This window comes from Lasioglossum baleicum, chromosome 3, assembly GCF_051020765.1.
Source record: "Lasioglossum baleicum chromosome 3, iyLasBale1, whole genome shotgun sequence".
Classification (NCBI taxonomy): domain Eukaryota; kingdom Metazoa; phylum Arthropoda; class Insecta; order Hymenoptera; family Halictidae; genus Lasioglossum; species Lasioglossum baleicum.
The window spans coordinates 102,018-118,139 of NC_134931.1; the positions used below are offsets into that span (position 1 = coordinate 102,018).

Here is a 16,122-nt window from a genome sequence, read left to right on the forward strand (position 1 = left end):
TTCAAAATTGAGCGCAGTTTATATATTTTGGGACAATTTAAATTAACAGTATCGAAGAAAACCAAGATCACTACTGCAAACCCGGATAATGAGGAGTTGTATCGTTTACGAAAAACTAATTAAGACAATTTATTTTGCAACATTAGTATGCTATAACAAGGAACCAAGCGAGCAACGAGCATACGATGTTGGTTTAATGTGACGCCATATATGTAGCAAACATTTTGATAAGTAGAAAACTATTGAATTTCCCTGAAAACGTATAATCTTCTTAAAACGTACACTTAATAATGATAATAATATACTGCAACTAACGAATCGGGAAGTTCTTTGTGTGGCTCGTGGAGAGTCACACACCAAATAAAAAAAAAACATTAATAGCTATAGGTACTACTAGCCATGCGTACCACTAACCCTTTCGCAAGAGCAGTCCTATCCGCGAGCGAGCAAAGCGAGCGAGCAAAAACAACCCTACTCGCGAGCGAGCGAAGCGAGCGAGCAACAATAACCCTCTAGTTTTTTATTTTATATGATTTTATTTTAAGTTAATTTCTATTTTATTTTATATTGTATACTATATATTATCTTTTAAGAATTTGTGTAAGATTAATGATAGTTAAGTAGGTTACTTAACAGTTAATAAAAACATCACCCACTGAAAAGTTATCATAACTTATTACATACCACGTTATAAATATTTTCTTATAATTTTTTCACGTGAAACGTGCATTATTTCAAATTTTAATACAAATAACGATCATGCACATGTCTGCCGAATATACCTAATGTACTTATATAAAAATCACATTATGGACAAGTTATGAAAGAAATACGTACCATTATTATTATTATCTATTTCATAAGAACGCACAGTTGATTCTCGGGTATCGCGATAACTCGTTCGCGCGATCTTGTTCTATTGTTTTAGAAGCCGCCCGACAAAGGTGAGTCATGAGTACACTGCGGATCTTTATGCAAACTAAAAAATGTTTGCATTGATTGCACGGCACATGAGCCAAATATAAATTGTATTCTTCTTTTAATTATCCTATTAAGCTGAAACTAATACATTGATGTCCTTAAATATTTTTAACATGTCCACTGCTTTAAATTGAACGTGTACATTTTTGTCATACATGCATAAAATCCGCAGTCTAGTCATAAGCTTCCCGATGTGTCTGATGTATCGCGTACCCGACTCGAGCCCGATATGCGAAAAACCAAGACAAGGTAATAAAAGTAGTGGTTTTTCCCCCTCCCCAAGTTAGCACAGGGTCCTCGATGTCGAAAACTGAGATTCGACTCCCCAGAGTACCCCTAAATGACGTGTCAAAATTTCATTAAGTTCGGAATACTTTGCAGGTAGACGCCTTTTTTCGACCTGCCGACTGGACTATATGAAAAAACTTGACGACACTGAGGAAAATGAAAAATTGAATAACTCCAAGAAAAATGGAAAACTTAATGACTCCGAGAAAAATAAAGAACTTACTGACTCTGAGGAAATAGAAACCTTTGATAACTCTCAGTTAATAAGCTGTCTTCAATGCCTCTTAAAAATGCAATTAATCGCATGTAGCGATTGATCAGGTGTTTCTCTCTCTATATTAAAAAATATTTAAAAATCCTTTGACAAATCTGTTTTGTGGCGTCAGGATACTGCTGTCGATATTCCATCACAGTTTGTATAGTATATATTATTTCTCCACTTTGTTTCTATATAAAATTTTAATATGATCCTCCATTAGTTTAACGCCCCGTTCAGCGGTATCATTGACCACCTTCAGTCTATGTTTCAGTCAGTCTACTTATTATTCATAATAACTTCTTTTTCCGATATTTTAACTGTTTTTCTTTTGTAGATTGGAGCGTATTAATGAATTTAGTTAAGGTAGTAGAGAGACTTCCAGGATTGCAAGATATTCATTTACTCATTTCTCGATAATATAAACACGGGGTTTTTCACTAGTCAAAAACGCTAGATAAAACATCGATCTAGGGCGCTATCTGCCTCAAAAGTCCTATTTTTTCGATTACGAGGCGTAATTTTCATTATTCGGCAGCATGTAGCTATGAAAATAGCTATATGCGCAGTTGTATGCTTCCCAATAATGCAAATTACGCCCCTTAATATCTCTGTCAGTTATGTATATATAAAAAAACTCTTCAAATAAAAGTTGTAGTATATAAGGAGGTGGATATAGTATCAGAGAAAAAATTTTTTTTCAAAGTAATTATTTCAAGTTTTCAAAGTCACGGATGTTTTTTCTATCAACAACTGTTTATGCTACATACGGATTCTTAAAGAGAAAAAAGACAAATTCAACGATATATCATAACGTCTATGTATGTAAAGATTTAAAAAATTCAAAATTTTCAAATTTGCTGCGCCTCATTTTCCCATGATCCATTCGGCCCCAAAATTTTTCCAGATCATTTTCTCAACATTTGTTACAATTCTGGTTTACGGGACAAAAAAATTTCATGGTCGAAAAATAAGGTCCACCCTAATGTCCATATACGTAAATTACGAAAAGCAGTAAAGGGTGCTTAACGTCGAAGAAGAAAATCCTGGTAATTAAAACTTAATATGTACTACATTCTACGTTATTAGAATAATTGTAGTTTAATTATGATACATTTTATATCAACATTTTTTATTTACACTTAGAAACGCACTGTCTCGGAAGGAAATGGACATTCGAGAGAAGCAATAAAATTAGAGCATCATCGCAAAAAAAGATGAGTTTGCAATAACCTCAATATTTTATGAAATTCTATTATAATTATAGTTATGACTGTGTTTTTTTATTATAGGAAGACAGAAGATCAAATAAACTTGTGTATGCTAGTATAAAATCAATTTATATATATTATACAATTTATTTTATTATTTGTTTGACAACTAATAAATCTACAAATTGTTTCATAAACTAAAAAATACTTCCTGCATTTTCGTATTCTCCAATCAGTCCAAATAAATACCATCAACCTGTTCTCGATCATATACCAATTTTTATTAATGCAATTATGACAGTAACAAAACGTTTCTATTTAAAATGAATACATATTTTGAACATAGTTTTAACATTTTTAATTTTTTGGAAGGTTAAAAAATGTAATTAAAAAAGTAATGAAAAATAAAAATAAAAAAAAAATCCTCGCTGCACGGGGACCCGAAGGCTAGCTCCAGATTGCGATTCATACGCTCGACGGCTCGACAGTCGAATTTCAGTTTCGTTTCCGTAAGCCGTAAAGCATGGCAACATGGCAAGTTCTAAAAATAGATTGTGGCTCGCACAAGCAGCGCACACGGATATAGTAAAGGTACGCTGGTGAGTGTAGCGCGCGGGCGCGTTGCTAACACGATACCAATACAGTGTCTTCTGCACCGACGAAATGCCGTGGTTGGCCTCCTGTTTCTCACTCCAGTCAGAATATATCCTAGAGGGCGTAAGAGAACACCGAAAAATTCGAATCCCGCCAACTCCCGTAAGGCTGGCAGTCTTTAACAGTATCTCGTCGGTGTCATCAGTACCCTGATAGCACAACGGACTCCACGGGGAGTGACGAAAACGCGCATAGGTTGACTCCACCTGGAACAACCTGGAACCGTCTGGATGCAGCCCACGGGGAATGCAGCTTTCTGCAGTCCAGCTGGAACGCCACTCTATCCTGGATTCCGCTTCCCCGCAAGATGGCAGCACGGTCGCACTGATTAATGCTATACAGGGCAGCCTCGTCGGTAAGGGCAGATCGCACTAATGTGGCAGATGTCGATAAAGTAGATTTCTATTGTACAAATATGTAGCAGTTTCCCTTTTTACCGACAATACTGATTTTTGAATGAATATTCAGTCACATGCAAGGAGAGAAAACGAAAAAAAAATCTGTGCAAAATAAAAATTCTCTGCATCGATTGCAAGAGATGGAAGCTAAGATTAAAATGTCACCATGCAAAAAAAGACAAAGTGTCGTATAAGGGAGAAGAAAATTTACTTTTTCTTATTTTTTAATACACCGCAGGGAGTTGGTAAAGACACATGGACAATGACACAAGGAATATATATATATATATATATATATATAATAAATATTATAATTTTTTATTATTACTATGCTTTATTATTATTGGACGAACACCTAAATATCTCTTCAGGTTATTGTGATGCAAAAAATATTTGTTACGTAATGTGCACGGTGTGCCAGATATTTGGTCCATTGACACCATGCACATTACGTAACAAATATTTTTTGCATCACAATAACCTGAAGAGATATTTAGGTGTTCGAATTTAAACGGAACACCCTGTATATTGTGATTATTACACGTTGTTGCCTCTGCTTCCCAAAACTTGTGGCCCGTAGCACGTTCTGGCATAGGTGGGATACCTAAAAAATACAAAGAAAATCAGTAATGTACAATATATGCATGTGTGTTGAATGGCATAATTAGATATACGTACCACGTGAAAAATTAGAGGTCTTCCTCTTCCCCGGTTGCCGCAGCTTCCTTCTCCTCCTTCCCTGAATAGCACATTATATTTATCCTCCGTTCTGTAAATTAGATTTTTAATTACACAGTGAGTAAAGGTGAGTATTTAATCTTCTTCGCTTATTGCTAATCTCAACGAATTTTCTAATTTCTGGTGCTACAATTACAAAAGGTCTTCTGACGTTTTTCATCAACTAATATACCTAACTGATTCAAACATTGCAATGATATTCATAAAAAATCGATTAAAGTTGAACTACAAACAAAAGAATGTACTACCAGAAATAAAAAAATTCGATGATGAGAAGCAAGTGAAGAAGATTAAATAGGGATCCGGACATTTCGTCGAAGGACATTTCGTCGAAAATCGAATTCGGACATTTCGTCGAAGTCATTTCGTCGAATGGACATTTCGTCGAAAGGACAGTTGGTCGAATGGACATTTGGTCGAATGGACATTTCGTCGAAAGGACAGTTCGTCGAATGGACATTTCGTCGAAGTGACATTTCGTCGAAGGGACATTTCGTCGATGGGACATTTCGTCGAAGGGACATTTCTTGACCCAAGTTTTGGTTTTGGTTTTAGTTTTAGTTTTGGTTTTGGTTTTAGTTTTGGTTTTGGTTTTGGTTTTGGTTTTGGTTTTGATTTTGATTTTGGTTTTGGTTTTGGTTTGGTTTGGTTGTCAGGCTGGCCCTTTCCACCCCCCCCCTGTTTTCTCTCTGACACCACACACACACACCCAGTGCTTAACACGCACCCAGTATTTTTAAAAAGAAGGTTTCCGTTAAGAAATTAACATTTGCACCAATTTTCACTATCATATTTGTAATCAGCACGTGAAAATACGTAAGAATCTAGAGTATAATTTAGAAACAGTGGGTGCGTGTTAAGCACTGGGTGGGTGTGTGTGGTGTCAGAGAGAAAACACGGGGGGGGGGTGGAAAGGGCCAGCCTGACACCACACACACCCACCCAGTGCTTAACACGCACCCAGTGTTTTTAAAAAGAAGGTTTCGGTAATTATTTACAAAAGCACCACCCACTCCGATTTTGATAAAATTTATATATGATATAGATATGGACATTTTGAACAACTTTTTCCTTTTCCAATATAGGGGGGTTTGGGCAACCAAAACCAAAACCAAAAACAAAACAAAAAATTAAAACAAAAACTTGGGTCAAGAAAGTGGACGAAATGTATTTTCGACGAAATGTCTCTTCGACGAAATGTCCCATCGACGAAATGTCTCATCGACGAAATGTCACTTCGACGAATTATCCATTCGACGAACTGTCCTTTCGACGAAATGTCAATTCGACCAAATGTCCATTCGACCAACTGTCCTTTCGTCGAAATGTCCATTCGACCAAATGTCCATTCGACGAAATGTCTTCGACGAAATGTCTTTCGACGAAATGTCTTTCGACGAAGTGCCCTAGATCCGATTAAATATTATACTTGCCTTACTGAATTGGTTTAAGCCATCATTTTGCCGATTTAGAATATTGCTAAGCTAATTCTAATCTGAATGGGCCAAAGCTGAATTGTGTTGGATTTGTTTAAAGTGATAAATGATAATAATGATAATGAAAAGAGAGTGATAAAGTGATAAAGAAACAAACAATTTACTATTTTGGACTCTACATTGAAGTGAACATACTCGCCCCGTAGCACCTCATACGTGATGGCAAATGGCACTGTCGCGTGGTGTGCCGACAAGCGTTCTCACGCTTTTTCACGCGAAGATTCTGGGAGACATTTGAGCAAAATGAAACCGATCAACTAATATAAATATGTACAAATACCTTCCGTTCTTCCTTCCTTCCACGTAGTGCACGTAATCCAAGTAATCCACGTAATCACATAATCCAAGCAAGTCAATCTAATAAATAGTCAAATAGTCAAATGCCGCAACGCAGACCGCACCTGCGAATGTAACGTGTAACCACAGAGCGAAGCTATGTAAATATATCTGTGATTGTGTCAAGAAAAACGCTGCATGTCACAATTTCAAAAAATTTCAGTTTATGCATTTATTGAACTTTATAGTGTAGGATTAGGTATTTACCAGAAAAAACGTCACGAAAATCAATACAAAAGGCTCGAAAAAATAATACAATTTATAACCAATGTCCTTGTCAAAGCATTAGTGATCAAAACTTTAAACGACAATATCTCGAAAGTGAAAGTACAATGTGACATGCGGCGGCGTCCTCCTGACAACCACAGATATTACGACCGAGCTAAGCGAACGAGAACTTGAGAACTGTTGAGAGTTGAGAGAATAACTGAAAACTGCTGAAAACTGAACGGCAGTTTCCCCTTCCCTGACGTATCGTCGTATCCGTGAGCGGTGTCGACCGCGCTTGACCGTGTTGGTGCATGTTCGATTGCACGCGCGCTACACAACAAACGTACCTCTACCATGTCCGTGTGACTACCTGCTCGACCGAACGCGTCGGCGACGCGTTCCTTCGATTTTCACGTTGCCGAAGTTTCGGAAGCATGAGGCGAAAAGTCGGAATCTGGAGACGGCGCGCATTTGAATCTCGGGCACAGCACGCGGCGCGACGCACATTTTGCTATAACTTTTGATCTAAAAGAGATATCGAAGAGAAATTAGGCCTAATTTTTTTTTAAAAATCGGTTTTAACGATGTAAAAAGAAATATATTTTGTATTTTTTAAATAATGTTTTCGTTGATTCTTAAGGTATAGCCGGAAAAGATGGTCAGAAGTATCCAACCAAATTTGTTTTTAGTCACGTCATGTTCAACAGAAAATTATGAAAAAATTCATGAATATTCTACCGAATAGCATACACTACTGAGATTTTTTTCAAAATTTTTGGTTGCAAAATCGATTTTTAAACAAATCGGAAAACATAAAATTGCCGATTTTATGTATATACATACATCAAAGTCTTCAGTTGACCACATTTATATTGTTACGTTAGTTGTGTCTCATCCTGATTATTAATGTGTATTTTTTCAGATTTTTCGGATTACGGAAACATGTTTTAAAAAATTGAAAACCTCCAAAAATTCCAAGAAAATGCATGTTTTGTATTGAAGTGTTAGAGACTCCAGTTTTATAAGAATTCAGTACTTGGATATTATTGAAGCAACCGTTCTTAATTTTTTTATAATTTTTTAGAGGTTGGGTAGCCGTTAACAAAACAAGTACATATATACGGCTGGGAATCTTCTGGCCCCGAATCGAATCCCGCATCTATAATCGTTTTGTTCGGTAAATACTTATTGCTTCGAGTTTTAATGAAAAGTTTAACCAAAAACATTTTTTAATTGTCTACATTTATTTTCAACTTAAAGAATTGATGCAGTTCGCGCTGTTGACTTTCGCTGTCCACTTTCTGTAATTGAAAAAAAAGAAACACAATTTAAGTTATGATTGCGAAGTGCAGAATGGTTTCGAGGTATTCGAAAATACCGCTACAGGTGGTCCCCTGTGTATCTATATCTTCGAGTAACTAATTACAAATTATGTATCTATTATTCGTGATCCGAAATTTGTATCTAGGAGAAAAATTAAGGGCAGATTCGGAATCAGCGCAAAAAACTCTATAAGAATCATCCAACAGTAATTGTTGAAGAAATTTGGTGTTGCGGAGACTGTAAATCAAATGGGAAACTTTCTTCCAGCAGATCTATTAATGGGTCTATTAACTTTTTTCCGTGTAACATTTTGTTTATTGTCTCGTTTCTTTGTTATAATAAATGGAAGCTTATGTTAATTTGTTGTTCTTCATTCTTTAATAAGCCCCTTTTAATTTCCCATCAGTTTCAACTCCATAAAGTAATAGTTTTCTGTAAAATCCGTATCAATGCCTCCGGATCGGAAACTTTCTGCCAGGGGTTGTATTAATTCGAGTAAAAAAGTTATTTTTTAATGTTGGACTATATGGATTTGGACTTTTCGTGAGAAGTTGGAGAAATTAGTTTACTGCACGATGTGAAAAGATATGTAGTGGACATGGCGCGTTGGAAAGAGGGACTTTCCGGACGCATCCTTCTCAAGTGCGCGCTGTGGACGGTTGCGTTGAGGGTTCGGTCGTAAAAGTGACGATTACCAGAACCCTGACTCAACCGTTGCAATGTCCTTGGCAGCGACGACTTTGAATTGTTTTGGGGAAGGAAACTTTCTCCTTACTCTTGAGGAACGGAGAATTTCTCCCCTTATTTTAACGGTCTTTCTCACGTTGCTAATCCTCCCACCAAAAAGGATTTTTACCAGTGGAAAAAAAGCTTGTGGCACTCGTTGAGAACGCATCGCTCTAGAGTTGCCCGCACTACGTTAATTTATATCTCTGTACTTTGTTAGTACTCGATAGTCATTAACGTTTATAATCTAGTTTTCTCGTTATTGTTATTATTATTACATCTTGTTTTGTTTTGTTATTGTTACGTGTTATTGTTTTAATAAATATCTATATCGTTGTCTGTTAACCACGCGAAACATCATAGACACTGAATTACCCGTCATCCTAAAGATATTTTTCCAGAAATTGCAGTTGGCCGGAATTGTAGAGAAAATAGGTACTAAATGTTGCACTTCACAACTTTTTTATGTGGGGCCTATATTGAAAATTTAAAAGATAGTTATAATAATTAACCATTTGCAGCTGTTTTAATTTCGGAGCTGTTTTAACTCGAAAATGAAACATCTCGTTCTAGGTAGAATAATTTCGTTCTATACGATTCTTTTCATTTGATGGATATGAAATTGATCGTAATACCTCATACAATAATTAAAGGTTTAGTAATTGATTAGCTACCAACATGTTTAACAATGTAAACAATATTTTGCATAATGGGACAGCAATTTTTAGTGGTGATTTCGAGTCACCACTGGAGTGCTAAGGGTTAAAGATGGTAGAAATTGCAGGATATTACAACAATGACAAATATTATAAAGCAGATACGCTAACGTTACCGTTATCGCGTCAGAAGGAATAGCTGCAAGTACAATTGTATAGAGTATAGAATTTCGGGGAAAACTGGGAAGAGAGGCAGGGTTGCCGGAGGATTAATTATGGCGTGGAAGAACCGACGCGACGGTGCCCGTAAGGATAATTACGGTCGCTTAGAGTGGCCGGACTATGGCAGGGTAAGACGTGGTTTCCCTCGGGTCTCAATTATCCATCGGGCCTTAATTTGTCCAGGCTGTTTGTCTCTCGATCAAGCCGGTTGGTCGAGGTCCTGGTACTGTACTTTGGAAATGAAATGGATGATTATGTGAAAATTTGCTTGTCAAACGAACATTCCGGGAAAAGGTTCAGGTAATTTCGTGCAGAAAATCCAGAGTTGTTTTGGTAACTACCCAGGACTTATTGGCCTGAGTTTTTCGCGCTGATTCCGAATCTGTTTTCAATTTTTTTCCTATACGCACAGTTTTTCAGGACAAGGCTTTGAAAAAAAAACATATTTTTCAACTTCAAACAAATATTGTGATGTTATTATAAAAGATATAGAATTGTTCTTTCTGGCAAAAGATTCTGTAGACTTTCCCGAATACAGTGATATCCAATATTAATACATTATGATTGATTAAACGTGTTTAATCAATGATTAAATACGGAGAGATTTCGTCGCGTCGGCGCACAGTGGAAAATTTGGACCAGACTCGATTCAAAATCAAAGAACTTTCGATAGAAATGAGGTAGAGCGATGAAATTTTTTTAAAATGAAAGCTGAAACTTTGCAGAATATGGGAAAAATAGGGAAGTTATGGTACGAACGTTTTTTAACCGAGAAAATTCGTTAAACATGTAGAATTTAAAGAAATCGATTTTGCAATATCCTGAGGTCGTAGACAAATTTTGAGACCAGATTTGAAATCGGCGTGAAAAAATCTACGGGAAATGATATATAGCAAAAATTAAAAAAAAAATTTCCGCGCGTGGTATTGGAAAAACCACAATTTTCTCGAAATTGTGCAAGTTTAACGAATTTTCTCAACGTTAAAAAACGTTCTTACCATAATCTCCCTATTTTTCCCATATTCTGTAATGTTTCAGCTTTAATTTTTAAAAAATTTCATCGCTCTACCTTATTTCTATCAAAAGTTCTTCGATTTTGTCTCCGATTTGGACGAAAGGTCACACTGTGCGCCGTCTCCAGACTCTGACTTTTCGCCTCATGCTTTCGAAACTTCGGTAACGTGAAAACTCAGCCCGTCTGAGTGCCTGTTCAATTGCTTGCGCGCTACACACAAGCGTACCTCTACTCTGTCTGTGTGAACTACCTGCTCGACTGATCGACGCCGACGCGTTCCTTCGATTTTTACGTTGCCGAAGTTTCGGAAGCATGAGTCAGAAAGTCGGAATCTGGAGACGGCGCGCATTTGAATCCCGGCACAGCGAGCGACGCGGCGATAACAGAACATACGGACAATAGGACGTCCTTATATTCAATCTAATCCTCTTTGCTTATATTAGGGTATGTATTCGGATAATGGGGGTACGGATACGGGAGTCTCTACTGTATTCAAAGAACAAGTAGACATAATTGAAATCGTAATTCTAATTGCAATATTTTGTAGGACTCAATATAAATAGTACCGTATACTCATCTTTTTTTATCGATGAATATGATCACTAACTAAAATAAATTCCTAATAAGATAAAAAAATGTTAACAACCCATTAAAAAGTGTTAAAAACGCGACTGAACATGTTGGTGAAAGTCCCATTTGGGGGTGAACGGAACTTTTAAGCTAGTGCTTGAAGCGGGCCCTAGGATTCGGCAAGATCGCACATGTGGCGACCAGACCTTTGGGTTTCCCAGCCATCTGGAAACTATCGAAACGGTGTAGCTTCGAATAATTTTCTGCCAGGGCGGCGAAGACTTCGGTCACCGTAGCCAAGTGGTGCAATAAACACGGCCAGGTAACCCGACGCGCGTCGGCCAGCCAGACATATTGGCATGAAACCACTAACAAGTTAATTGCAGACCTTGTTTATTTTTCGTAATTGTTTCATGTAAATGACGCTAGCTGCTTCGTGTGGCGTTCTTCCGATTAAAAAAAGACTAATCTCAAGATAGAATTTGGACTGTGGATAGTGGATTTATTCAAAGTCTTCGAATAACGGCACAATCAATTTTCTACCGAAACCGAAATAATACCGGTATTCTTTCGGTTTTTCCAATGCTTAGGTTGTTCCAAATGAAATAGGAACTACAGGCCACTTAATGTTCCGTCGTAAAACCCTCCGCGCGAAGGAACAAGCGCGAGTCCGAATTCACAGGCGAGGCCGTCATAAAACATTCAGCTAAAGACCTTCCAGATGTACCTCCCAACAAAGTGATTTTTAGCCAGCCGAAAGAAGCACAGCCGATGTAGCCAGATGTATTTGGACCTTTTATACCGTTAATGTACTAAACTTTATACCGTAGCTACCTGCAACCGAACATACTCCTTGGTTTCAAATCCTTGCTTTAGTTTATTAAAAGGAAGTAGACTCGTTTTCAGGATTGCAAGGGTGCGGGATTCGCCTCTTATTCTCATCTCTCGATAATAATACAAACACGGGGTTTTTCACTAGTCAAAAACGCTAGATAAAAGAACGATCTAGAACACTATCTGCCTCAAAAGTTCTATTTTTTCGTTTACGAGGCGTAATTGGCATTATTCGGCAGCATGTAGCTATGAAAATAGCTTGTATGCTCCCGAATAATGCAAATTACGGTGACGACTAATGCAAATTTCGCCTCGTAAACGGAAAATAGGACCTTTGAGGGAGATGGGGCCCTAGATCGATCTTTTATCTAGCGTTTTTAACTAGTGAGAAACCCCGTGTTTGTATTATTATCGAGAGATGAGAAGAGGCGAATCCCGCATCCTTGCAATCCTGGAAAAAGGCTATACGGGAACTGCAATTACTCGAATTAATATTCGGACGTTCTAAAAAAGACGAGAACTCTTTTAATATTGTACTAAACGATTTGAACTTTTTTGGGGAGCTACAGCAATTAGTTTACTACAGGATGTGAAAAGAAATTTTTTCAAAAATTGCAATTGAACGGAATTGTATGAAAAAATACTAAGAGTTGCATTTTACAACTTTTTTATGTGGGCCCATATTGAAAAATTGAAAAATACGCTTTGTAGATCTGTGTCGACTAAACATATTTTGAAAATTTCGTCAAAATCGGTTGACGTTGCAATGAGCTACAAACGTTTAAAGATGGTAAAAATCGCAGATTTTCAGCCTACATCGAAGAATTCTTACATCTTTCAAGGCCTGTCGTTTTTTCCCGCATCAACCGATTTCGATGAAACTTTCACAGTGCACATTATTTCCGCAGGCCTACAAAACGTACTTTTTAAATTTTCAATATAGGCCCGCGCGAAAAAGTTGTAAAATGTAACTTTTAGTATTTTCTCTGCAATTCCGACCAAATGCATTTTTTGAAAAAATTTCTTTTCACATCCTGCAGTAAACTAATTGTTCCAGCTCCCCCAAAAAATTCAAATCGTATAGTACAATATTTAAAAAGTTATCATCTTCTTTAGATCGTCCGAATATTAATTCGTGTAACTGTACGTATTAGGGGATAATTAATGTATTACTAGTTTATTGATTTATGTGTAGGTTTACTCTTAATGTAACTGTAAAGAAAATTACGGCAAGGGGGGAAGAACGTAACATTCAATTTGTACATATAGTTTCCATCTCTCTTGCGATCGATGCAGACAATTTTTATTTTGCACAAAGATCCGCAGTCTAGGAAAAATAATATAGATATAATAGAAATAAATAAAATTTAATATTTTTTTATATCGGGTTTATTATTTCGTTTTCATTCAGAATCGGTATTTGGAATTGTCGGTAAAAAGGAAGACTGCTACATATTTGTACAATGTGTAGAAATTCATTTCACCGACATTACCAACATTACTGACATAACCTCACCGACGGTGCTGCCCTGTATAACGGCATCCGCCGTTCCACACAGACTCCACGAGCTGCCTTCCATCTGGAAGGAAGAAGCTGCCCTCTAGATGCTGTGACGGCGGACTTTGTACACCTGTAATCGTTTTCGGAAGCCCACTGGCATGCAACTCCACACTCTTTCCAGATGTACTCCACCTAGTGATGGGCGCAATCGACTAAAAACTATCGATTTAGTCGATATGTGCTATCAGGGTACATATATAACAATTGATAACAATATGCAATAAGGGAAAAACGATTATGGGGCTAGTCTACCCTCGATTTGTAACTAGAAAATTACTAGAATCTTACTAGATTTTGGGTCGAAAATATGGGTTTCGTACTAAACGTTGTTTGACCTTATTAGAACAAATTGTGGGCTGTGTGAGGGCTCATTCGAAAGAGGAACAATAGACGCAGCGCGCTTTTCTCACGAGGTTAACGAGATTATGTTAATAACTAATAATATGAGGGCCCAAAGTAGAGAAAAAATCTAGGAAAAAAATCCGCAGATTTCAATGCATTTTCTGTCTCTAAAAGACTTTTTTGACTTATGAGATGAGAAAAGCGCGCTGCGTTGAACCTTCCTCTTTAGAATGAGCCCTCACCCAGCTCAAAATATGCTCGTATAAGGTCAAACAACGTTTAGTTCCGAACCCATTTTTTCGACCCAAAATCTAGTAAGATTCTAGTAAATAGCAAATATCTAGCAAATAACTAGAATCTTACTAGAAAGAATGGGTTCGGAACTAAACGTTGTTTGACCTTATACGAGCATATTTTGAGCTGGGTGAGGGCTCATTCTAAAGAGGAAGGTTCAACGCAGCGCGCTTATCTCATCTCATAAGTCAAAAAAGTCTTTTAGAGACAGAAAATGCATTGAAATCTGCGGATTTTTTTCCTAGATTTTTTCTCTACTTTGGGCCCTCATATTATTAATTATTAACATAATCTCGTTAACCTCGTGAGAAAAGCGCGCTGCGTCTAACCTTCCTCTTTCGAATGAGCCCTCACACAGCCCACAATTTGTTCTAATAAGGTCAAACAACGTTTAGTACGAAACCCATATTTTCGACCCAAAATCTAGTAAGATTCTAGTAATTTTCTAGTTACAAATCGAGGGTAGACTACCCCCATAAGGGGGTAGTCCACCCTGGATTTGTAACTAGAAAATACCTAGAATATTACTAGATTTTGGGTCGAAAATATGGGTTTGCGGCCAGACGTTGATTGACCTTATTAGAACAAATTGTGGACTGTGTGAGGGCTCATTCGAAAGAGGAAGGTTAGACGCAGCGCGCTTTTCTCACGAGGTTAACGAGATTATGTTTATATCTAATAATATGATGGCCCAAAGTAGAGAAAAAATCTAGGAAAAAATCCCGCAGATTTCAATGCATTTTCTGTCTCTAATAGACTTTTTTGGCTTATGAGATGAGAAAGGCGCGCTGCGTTGAACCTTCCTCTTTCGAATGAGCCCTCACACAGCCCACAATTTGTTCTAATAGGGTCAATCAACGACTGGGCGCAGATCCATGTTTCGACCCATTTTTCTAGTAGGATTCTAGTTATTTGCTAGATATTTGCTATTTACTAGAATCTTACTAGAAAAATGGGTCGAAACATGGATCTGCGCCCAGACGTTGATTGACCCTATTAGAACAAATTGTGGGCTGTGTGAGGGCTCATTCGAAAGAGGAAGGTTCAACGCAGCGCGCCTTTCTCATCTCATAAGCCAGAAAAGTCTATTAGAGACAGAAAATGCATTGAAATCTGCGGGATTTTTTCCTAGATTTTTTCTCTACTTTGGGCCATCATATTATTAGATATAAACATAATCTCGTTAACCTCGTGAGAAAGGCGCGCTGCGTTGAACCTTCCTCTTTCGAATGAGCCCTCACACAGCCCACAATTTGTTCTAATAGGGTCAATCAACGTCTGGGCGCAGATCCATGTTTCGACCCATTTTTCTAGTAGGATTCTAGTTATTTGCTAGATATTTGCTATTTACTAGAATCTTACTAGAAAAATGGGTCGAAACATGGATCTGCGCCCAGACGTTGATTGACCCTATTAGAACAAATTGTGGGCTGTGTGAGGGCTCATTCGAAAGAGGAAGGTTCAACGCAGCGCGCCTTTCTCATCTCATAAGCCAAAAAAGTCTATTAGAGACAGAAAATGCATTGAAATCTGCGGGATTTTTTCCTAGATTTTTTCTCGACTTTGGGCCATCATATTATTAGATATAAACATAATCTCGTTAACCTCGTGAGAAAAGCGCGCTGCGTTGAACCTTCCTCTTTCGAATGAGCCCTCACACAGCCCACAATTTGTTCTAATAAGGTCAATCAACGTCTGGCCGCAAACCCATGTTTCGAGCCATTTTTCTAGTAATATTCTAGGTATTTTCTAGTTACAAATCGAGGGTAGACTAGCCCCTTAAGGGGGTAGTCTACCCTCGATTTGTAACTAGAAAATACCTAGGATATTACTAGATTTTGGGTCGAAAATATGGGTTTCGTACTAAACGTTGTTTGACCTTATTAGAACAAATTGTGGGCTGTGTGAGGGCTCATTCGAAAGAGGAAGGTTAGACGCAGCGCGCTTTTCTCACGAGGTTAACGAGATTATGTTAATAACTAATAATATGATGGCCCAAAGTAGAGAAAAA

General features: G+C 37.5%; 1 long non-coding RNA gene across 1 annotated transcript; it reads right to left on the reverse strand.

The window, feature by feature from the left end:
- Positions 1-3,956: 3,956 nt before the first annotated feature.
- LOC143222008 (uncharacterized) lies at positions 3,957-7,007 on the reverse strand. Its single transcript, XR_013011916.1, has 3 exons — positions 6,303-7,007; positions 4,467-4,557; positions 3,957-4,392 (listed from the first exon to the last, which is right to left on the reverse strand). It is a non-coding gene; the product is annotated as an uncharacterized LOC143222008 (long non-coding RNA).
- Positions 7,008-16,122: the final 9,115 nt, after the last annotated feature.